This window comes from Capricornis sumatraensis, chromosome 19, assembly GCF_032405125.1.
Source record: "Capricornis sumatraensis isolate serow.1 chromosome 19, serow.2, whole genome shotgun sequence".
Lineage (NCBI taxonomy): Eukaryota > Metazoa > Chordata > Mammalia > Artiodactyla > Bovidae > Capricornis > Capricornis sumatraensis.
Genome location: NC_091087.1, coordinates 26632711 through 26640109, shown reverse-complemented (window position 1 = coordinate 26640109; position 7399 = coordinate 26632711).

Genomic DNA, 7399 nt, shown 5'->3' with positions numbered 1-7399 from the left:
CCCCACCTTCAGCCCTGGGGTTCTCGGGGAGAGCACAGGGGCTCACTCTCTTGGCTGCTCCCCCTTTATAGATTTTTCAGAGAGCACCAGAGGAGAAAGTCATTATGCGTCATCACAGAGGCAACCCCAGTGTTTATGATACTTTTCAACTTACAAAGGACTTTCCCGCCTCATTTCCAGGTGCAAATAAGAGCCAGTCTCCTCAAGCACCAACTGTGTTCTGTGTTAAAGTTTCATATGCCTCAGAGTGCTCTGCTCCTCACACCCATCCTGAGAGGTGGGTACAACCGTCACCCCGATGTATAGATGGGAGAATGGAGTCACAGAGAGGTTAAGCAGCTTGCCCAAGATCACCCAGCTAGGAAGTAGCAGTGCTGGGACTCGAACCCTGGCTCCTTTGAACCCCTAGCCAAGGTTCTAAGCAGCATGCTGTGAGTTCTCTTTTGAGCTTCACAGCAGATCCAGTGGCAGGCAGGGAAGACGTGCAGGTACCCGTTTGCAGATGGAGGAAATAAAAGCAGAAAAGTTGTATGTTCTGGCCAAATTTGTGGAACTGGGAGTAGGCCCCAGAACTTCGGAATACTGGCCTGGTGCCCTTGCCATAGCCTCAGGCTGCTCTTGGGATTGAGGCCAAAGATACCAAGGAGGGCCTTCCCTCGTGGTCCAGTGGCTACTCTGAGCTCCCAGTGCAGGGGGCCCGGGTTCCATCCCTGGTCAGGGAGGAACTAGATCTCGCACACTGCAACTAAAATAATAATAATAATAATAGATCTCGGCATGCCACAACCGAAAGATCCTGCCTGCTGCAACCTAGACCCGGCCCAGTCAAATAAATATTTTTTAAAAACAACAACAAAAAAGCAAAGATGCCAAGGGTCCTGATGGTGATATGCCGAGAGGGATGGTAGGAGGGCAGGGCAATGGCAGTGAGTGTCCCTCTGCAGCCTCCTCAGCATGCCACCGTGAGTGAAGCAGGGATCTTCCCTGCTTTTGCCCCCAAGCCACAATCCCCCTCCTGCCTGCCTATGTGCCTGTCTCGTCCTGCCTCTTCTTGGCTGGGAGGAAACCATCCCATGCCAGCCATCCACTTGTCAAGGCACCCTTGTTTTAGGAAGAAATGGCTGGTTCCTGTGGCAAACCCCTGCCTAGCCTGATAGAGTTGAGCAGCTGGTTTTTGAACCCTGGTCTCAGAGGAGAAGCCCAGAATCCCCACCTGCTGGAGGCAAGAAGAAATACTGAGCCAAGATGGGGAGGTGGCCTGGAATCACCTGGTGGGACATGGGTAAGACAAGGGAAGCCAGAAGGTGAAGGGGAAAAGGTCTACCTCTTTACTGCTTTACAAATCCTAGATTGGGTCACCTCTTCCTTGAAGCCCACCTTGATCATCTTGGTGCTCAGCAAGCTCTGCTCAACTATATGTATTTAGCCAAACAGTTATGTCCAACTCTTTGAGACCCCATGAACTGTAGCCTGCCAGGCTCCTCTGTCCATGGGATTCTCCAGGCAAGAATACTGGAGTGGGTTGCCATGCCATCCTCCAGAGGATCTTCCCAACCCAGGGGTTGAACCCAGAACTCCTGCATTGCAGATGGATTCTTTACCATCTGAGCCACGAGGGAAGCCCCATCAACTATATGGGAGAGTACTTAATTCTGCTTTAATCAAATCAGGCAAAGTACCTATGTCTCCTCTACATGCCCCAGTATTCTTGGGCTTCCCTTGTCTCAGCTGGTAAAGAATCTGCCTGCAATGCAGGAGATCTGGGTTCGATCCCTGGGTTGGGAAGATCCCCTGGAGAAGGGAAAGGCTACTCACTCCAGTATTCTGGCCTGGAGAATTCCATGGACTGTATAGTCCATGAACTCCCAGAGTCATACATGACTGAGTGACTTTCACTTCTGGGCTTCCCTGATAGCTCAGTTGGTAAAGAGTCCACCTGCAATGCAGGAGACCCCAGTTCGATTCCTGAGTCGAGAAGATCCCCTGGAGAAGGGATAGGCTACATTCCAGTATTCTTCGGCTTCCATTATGCGAGAGACCTGGGTTCAATCCCTGGGTTGAGAAGATCCCCCGGAGAAGTGGAAGGCTACCCATTCCAGACAGTCCATGGAGTTGCAGAAAGTTGGACACAACTGGGCGAATTTCACTTTCACTTTTCTCTTATATAGTACTAACTGGCAGCGGGCGGGGGGCAGGGGGGCAGCTTTGTGCAGCTATTTGGGCCTAATCCTGAGTCATGTATGCAATAGGTTTTCAGTGCATGGGTTTTTGTTTTGTTTTGTAAAACTAGGTGACCATTGTAGATGCCGTTTCAGATGCATTCATTCCTGTATTGTTGCAAACTTGAATTTTCTGAGATACGTCAGACTCCACAAGGATTTAAAAATTCCCTGACCCTCTTCAACAAGATTTTGGCTAAAGATTTGAAAGGATCAAGGTTGAATAGAAGACTTTTCAGCCAAAATGGAAAAAGCATCCCAAGTGACAAAAGCCCTTCTTAAAGACAGTGTTAAGAAAACTCTCACCAAGCTATGCTGGAAAACTCATCTAAAATTACTATCAGGGAAGCCTAAAATGGAAAAAAGTCTTACAAATTGCTCTGCATATACCAGTGGCCCCAGAAATGGACTAGGAATGAGCCCTTATGAAAAGATACATAGGAGACCATGCTTAGCTCCTGAGCTTCCGCAATGGCTTAGCGGTAAAGAATCTGCCTGCAATGCAGGAGCTGCAGGAGACCTGGGTGGGGATCCCCTGTTCGCTCCCTGGGTGGGGAAGTTCCCCTGGAGGAGGAAATGGCAACCCACTCCAGTATTCTTGCCTGGAGAATCCCCATGGACAGAGGAACCTGGCAGGCTACAGTCCATGGGGTCACAGAGTCGGACACGACTGAAGTGACTGACCACGCACGCACACTTGGCTCCTAAAAGTATAAAGAGAAAATGTCTAACACAGGAGGTAAAATTTTACAGTATATTCAACAGATTGTGTTCCACCAGGTCTCCCTCTCACCTGGAAGCTCTCTTTCCTCCCTTCAAAGCAGGTGGCCAGGTGCTGCTGAAAGTGTGAAAGAGATGCCCTGAGCAGCACCTTGAAGAAAAAGGGAAAGAATCCTATGCTTCTTAAGACTGAGGGGTATCAAAGAAAAGTGGGGGGGTGGGGAGAAATTTCCCTGGTTGTCTAGTGGTTAAGAATCTTTCTGCCAATGCAGTGGATCCCTGGTCTGGAAAGATCCCAGAGGCTGCAGGGCAGGTAAGCCCGTGAGCCACCACGGCTGAGCCCACGCACCCCAGAGCCCGAGCTCCGCAACAACAGCAGCCACTGCAGTGAGAAGTCTGCACACCGCAACTAGAGGGCAGCCCCCGCTCGCCGCAACAAAGACCCAGAGCAGCCAAAAAGAAATGCGTATATCAATCTTTTTTAAAAAGAAACAAACGTGATAGTTCAACAAAGAAAAGAAAAGAAAAGGGGTGATTAATGCTGGGCATGACCCTGTGGGGCTGCTGGATATGGAGGCCTTTTTGTCCCCCTGTTTTTGTAGGCAAGACTCCAGCTTCCATTACTCAGCACATTTTATTAGCTAAATAAAATGAAAGACTATTCATCCATTCATTCACTCAAAAAAAATCACTAACATCATTAAACAAGCAGCTCCTCTGAGCTAGAACCTCTTCTAGGGGCCCTCGCCCTCGGGGACTGACATTTTAGAGTGCAGAGAGATGGATCACAGACAGACAAATAAGCAGATAACGTGAGGCCCGCTCTAGGAAGAAGGAATGAGTGAGTGAGTGAATGAGTTGTCGATGGAGGAGAGGAGAAAGTGGATGAAAGGCTCAGGGAGGGAATTCCCATCCTCCTGCCGTCACCCAGGAGGACGGGCGCTATGCAGAGTCTGCTCTCGCCGGAGCTGGGGCAGCCTGTTGACTTGGCCTTACGTCAGCCCGAGAGAAGATATTCCAGGAGGAGATATTTACTCTAGGGTTTCAGAGCACTGGCATCACCCACCTCCACCCCCGCCCAGAGGCACCAGGAATGAAACTGCTGGCCTCTCAAAGGAAAACCAGAACTCAGTCCACCACCAAGGCCAAGGGCAGCCAGTGAAGGGGACAGCTGCCCTGGGACATTCAGAAAAGTGCAGCGGCAGCAAAATGCTGCCGAGGAGGCCGTGTTCCCCAAGGCCAGGGCTGAGCTGGGACTAGAGGCAGCAGCAGAATCTTCTTCTTCCTTCCTTTTGTCCCTCCCTTCCTTCTCCCTCCCTCCCTCAGTGTGCCCTTCCCTGGCCACTGTGTGCATATTACACTCCCAGCCTTCTCTCTTCCACTTCCCGTTTTATTCTTCTCTGTGGCACTTATTACCTTCTAACACACCATATAGTTTACTTATCTGTTGTGTTCTTGCTTTTTTAAAATTAAATTTTTGTTACTCAGTAACGAGGGGGCCAGTTTACCATGATGTGACAATGGTCGTAGCAAGGGTAGTAGGAAGGAGCTCAGCATTCAATGTATCTAATACATAAAGCTTTAGGGATTTGTTAAATATTATGATATTATACAGGATCAAAACTTTCAGCCCTTCCCTAGATCTTTAATTGATATCTTTCAGACAAGGAGACATGGATTTGATCCCTGGGTTGGGAAGAGCCCCTGCAGAAGGAGATGGCAAACCACTCCAGTGTTCTTGCCTGGGAAATTGCATGGACAGAGGAGCCTGGCAGGCTACAGTCGCAAAAGAGTTGGAGATGACTTAGTGACTAAACAGGAACAGCAGGTAAGTTAAATAATCTAAACAGGTCCGAAATTGCCTGCTGACATCATACTTTAGTGGAATTACCTTGCACAGGGAACTCTACTCAATACTCTGTAATGACCTGCTGTACAGCAAAGTGTATCAGTTATACATATACATATGCCCACTCTTTTTTAGATTCTATTCCCATATTGTGTTTGCTTTTGTCAACAACCCCCCAGACCCCAAACGCAAGTTCCATCAGGGCAGGGATTTACCTCTTCTGCTCATTGTTATATTCTAGCACCCAGAACAGTGCCTGGCACACAGTAGGTGCTCAAAGGATATTACTCACCCCTTCCTTCATCCTTCCCAGATTATTTGAGTGCTGGTTCTGTGCCCATACTGTGCTGTGGGCAGGGGCGAGAGTCATCAATAAGACATCCTGGGACTCCCCTGGCAGCCCAGTGCTTAGAACTCCATGCTTCCACTGCAGGGAGCATGGGTTCGATCGCCGGTCGAGGAACTAGGATCCCTCGAGCAACTCGGCCAGGCCCAAAAATAACTAGTAAGACATCACTGCTCTCTTTAAGGCGCTCACGGCCCCTGGGAGCCATCCTTGGGAATGGATGGTGCCAGTAACCTGGGTGCCCCTCCCCCTACTTCATTCCCAAAGTTTTCCTCCATTCACTCCCCTCGCTGTGTGAATGAGGGGAAGTCTTTCCTGTAACAGTGAGCACGCGTCCCTGAAAGCAAACCTTCCTTCTTGCTCTGCCCGGAGCCGACAAGCAGCCTGTTCCTGTGGAATCACAGTCCAGAGTCTGACTCTCCATCCTGCTCCCTGGCTTCTCTGAGAACTCAGTTTCTTTATCTGTAGGATTGGACTCCAATATCCACCTTGCAAGGGTTCCACCGCAAGTAGAAGCTGTCTAAAGGGTTTGGCCAGAGCAGGCAGTAATCAAAGGCCCCTCTTGCTGACAAGGTGTCTGGCTGTGACTTGCAGCAGGCTGCCTCGCGTAGAGAGGACAACTGGGTGCCCCGTGCTGGCATAGGGAAGCCACACTCCAGTCCCAGCACCCTGGGCAGGCACTCAACCTCAGGTGTTCCACACAGCATTCGTGGCTTTTACAAATCTGAGGTTCAACTTGGCGATGACTTTTTAAATTCCAGCATTGGTGAGGGTGTGTGCTTGCCACGGTCACACCTGGCTCCCGAGGCATGTGTTTTGTTTGGGAAAATCTAGTGGTATCTCGGGGCCTCCCAGGTGGCGCTAGTGGTAAAGAACTCAGCTGCCAATGCAGGAGACATAGGAGACACAGGTTCAATCCCTGGGTCAGGAAGATCCCCTGGAGAAAGGTTCAATCCCTGGGTCAGGAAGATCCCTGGAGGAAGGCATGGCAACCCACTCCAGTATTCTTGCCTGGAGAATCCCATGAACAGAGGAGCGATATCTATTTAAACAATTCAGGCTCTAGGAATTCACTGAAACCTGTACAAAGACTCACAGACCTGGATGTTCTGAAAATGTTATTTGTAATACCAATAAATAACTTCATTGTCTAACACTAGGGATTTACTAGATACAACATATGATATATATCCTGCCATTAAAAATAGTGTTATAGAAAAAGAATAATATGGGAAGATGTTTACAAAATATTAAATGAGTAAAGCAAACATAAATCAGTATTATAGTATGAATCTCTTTCCCTCTGTTTCTCGTACTAAAGTTGCCTCTAGATGGTAGGATTACAAATGTTTTCTAGTTTCTTCTTTGTGCTTTTCTGCATTTTCTTTTCTGTATTACCTGTTTTTAAAGAAAAATTAGAAAATCAAACTCATTTTTGCAAAATACAGACTAAACAGAGATATAACAAATTACATAGTTAAATTTTATCTTATGTCATGTCGAGATCACTTATGTTAACCTATAGATGATTTCTGATCATAGCTCAATGAACTTGAGAAAAATTTTTAAACTGTCCCTACGATCTTTTATTACTGGACCAGAAAGATCCTCTGGAGAAGGGAAAGGCGACCCACTCCAGTATTCTGGCCTGGAGAATTCCATGGACTGTATAGTCCATGTGACTCACAAAGAGTTGGACATGACTGAGTGACTGTCACTTTCATACATATATATGTAAATTCTTAACGCCCTTTTCTTTGGGAATAATGTTAATTTACAGAAAAGTTGCAAAGGTAGTACAGAAGTGCCCCTTCAGACTTTATTTGGATTTCGCCAGTTTTCCCATTAACAGTCTCATTCTGTGCCAGGGTACAGTCCCTAGGTACCACATCGCCTTGATCTGTCCCTGTCTTTTCAGGCTTCCCTGGTCTGTGACAGTTTCTTGGACGTTCCTGGTTTTTCAGGTACCTGTATGAATTTTGTAATCACGAAAAGAAAGGGATGACGCCGAAGCAGAAGAAAAGCAGCTGATGATGATGGCGATGGTGAAGAGTTCTGTCGGAACGCCTTCGTTTTTATCTCGGTGGGAGGCAAAGGATCTTCTTTTCCTTTCTCTGTTCACCGAAACGAAACGGGGAAAGCAGTTGCTGCCTGGCATCTGTGGGATCCACAGAGGCTGGGCGCCTTAATCCCTCCCTGCCCTCTGCCCTCTCGGTTCCTGCGCCTGCTACCGTTCCCCCCCGCCCCCGCCCCCACCCCGATGCG